The following is a 2,768-nucleotide window of genomic DNA, read 5'->3' on the forward strand; positions in this document are numbered from 1 at the left end:
TCAGTTGTTTAACTTGTCTATAGTCAATCAGGTCCTCTCAGTGAACCAGACTGTGCCTTCAGACAGTGTTTCTCGTCTATGTGACGAATTTGCAGACATTTTTGCACCGGGCCTTGGTTGCGCTAAGAACTATAAAGCACATTTGGAACTGAAAGTAAACGCGCAACCGACATTCTTCAGGGCGCGCAATGTTCCCCACGCATTGCGTGATGAGGTCGCAAAAACGTTACACGATTTGGAATCACAAGGTGTGATTGAACGTGTGCAGGCTTCTCTCTGGGCATCACCCTTAGTAATTTTGCCAAAACCTTCCGGAAAATTGAGACTTTGTGTGGACTTCAAGGAAACGGTGAATCCACAACTAGTGATTGCAACTTTTCCTTTACCCCGCCCGGAAGATCTTTTTGACAAACTGTGCCCGGGTAAATATTTTTCGAAGTTGGACCTAGCAGATGCGTAATTGCAAATACCGGTGGACGAAGAATCCCAGCGCGTTTTAGTGGTTAACACGCATCTTGGTTTGTATCGATTCAAAAGACTGCCATTCGGGTGTGCATCCGCCCCTGCATTGTTTCAGCAATATCTACAAACTGTTTGTGCGTCGGTCCCTACTGCAGCAAACTATCTGGACGATATTGTGATCTCCGGACAGACGGAAGAAGAACATTTAGCCAATCTCAGAACATTATTTCCGGTCTTGCGACAAAATGGTCTTCGCTTGCGGAAGGACAAATGTGTGTTTTTTGCTCGTGACTGACCCTATCTGGGCCATGTACTCAATGCCCAAGGCATACATCCCAGTCCAGAGCATCTCCGTGCCATACAAGACTTGCCTTCGCCGCAGAATTTGAAGCAGCTACAGAGTGTGCTGGGAAAAATAAATTATTATCATCGCTATGTGCGCCACGCCTCTTCCATTTCAGCTCCGCTTCATCGCTTACGTGTGGATGGATGGATTGAAGTTAAGTATTCCAGAAGCTACGTACCTTTTTTGCTGGTCTCAATTCCTTGTCATTTTCCAGACCTCACGCCAGCCTGCGTGAGCTTAAACGCGTGCCTTTCGGCTTCCTGTCATAGTGGATTGGCTGTCTTGCCAGTCCACAACACAATGCCCCTCTGCTCATTGACTTTCTGGAATACGGCGCGACAACTAATGCAACTAGCGCACATTGATAAGTGAACTCTTGACAAAAATTGAAGCGCGCCATCAAGTCCAGACGCCCAGGAATGTTGACAGACGGCATCATATTGTTGCAGGATAATGCCCACCCACAAGTTCCCAAGGTTGCTTCAGACGTCTCGCTGGGAAGCCCTTATACATCCTCCATTCAGTCCTGATCCGTCCCCAAGCCATTTTTATATTTTTGTGGTCCTGAAGGAAGTTACTTGTGGCTGTCGATTTGCATCTGCCGAAGAGGTGGATGCTGGGTACAATTATGGAACTGTAGGAAACCGCAAACATTTTTCCATGAAGGCATTAACTGTCTTGCCGAATGAGATTTTCACTCTGCAGCGGAGTGTGCTCTGATATGAAACTTCCTGGCAGATTAAAACTGTGTGTCGCACCGAGACTCGAACTCGGGACCTTGCCTTTCGCGGGCGAGTGCTCTACCATCTGAGATACCCGAGCAAGACTCACGACCCGTCCTCAGAGCTTCGGCTGAACTTTCGCGGGCAAGTGCGCTACCATCTGAGCTAACCGAGCGCGACTCACGATCCGTCCAAACAGCTTCAAAGCACTTGCCTGCGAAAGGCAAGGTCCCGGGTACGAGTCTCGGTCCGGCACACAGTTTTAATCTGCCAGCAAGTTTCATTAACTGTCTTGTCTCACAGTAGGATAAATCTGTTAACGGTTATGGAGATTACTATCGAAATAATAAACAGTTTACTTACTTTTTCCATCTGTCTCGTTTGCATTTGACGGCTCCTTATATATTTATATTTATTTATCAATAATTGATCATGTGCATGAAATGGGTTATGTCAGGTATATTTATATTTATTTATCAATAATTGATCATGTGCATGAATTGGTTTATGTCAGGTATATATACATAATGGGTAAATGTATTTAGATATGCTCGTAAATGACAAGTATACATAATGTTCATGGGTTGGATAAAAAATAGTGGCAACGCGACTACAACTCATACCGGACTTTATTGACGGATGTTCGCCGTATTACATGCCCTCAATGTAATCGCCCTGCATTTCTGTCGCCTTCCCTCACACTGACGGAAGGCGCCGTACAGCGTCAGCGCGTCCATCTCTGTTGATGTCTAGCAACTCTTGTGCTGTAGCGTGGGCTCTAAGAGGTCCAGAGGTTCCTTCATTTTGGCAAACAGATCGTAATCGCTCGGACTCACATCTGGTGAATACGGTGGATGTTCAAGAATCTCCCATTCCTGTGTACGCAAGAGCTCCTGCACGGGGTTCATCATGTGGCGCCTGCGTTGTCGTGAAGGGTGATGGGATAAAGTGCTAGAAGGAAACCTTGTTGTGAGCTCTGGCCATGTGCTACTTCAGTCTTGATCCACACACATCGTTCTTGTTTCCTAAACATATTGTTAGGGCGCTTGAATGGCGTGGCGTACTTTCAGACAGTACCCATAGCAGTGACTAAAACACAGCTGTCGCCGTACTTTGCACTGCTTCAACTGACCTTCTGCTATCAGCTACAGACAGTAGGTCTGCCATGTGACGCACATCAATGATGGTAAGGCAGTGTTGCGACTACTTTTTACCAAATTCAAGTACATGGTAACACA

This window comes from Schistocerca americana, chromosome X (genome assembly GCF_021461395.2).
Source record: "Schistocerca americana isolate TAMUIC-IGC-003095 chromosome X, iqSchAmer2.1, whole genome shotgun sequence".
Taxonomy (NCBI): Eukaryota; Metazoa; Arthropoda; class Insecta; order Orthoptera; family Acrididae; genus Schistocerca; species Schistocerca americana.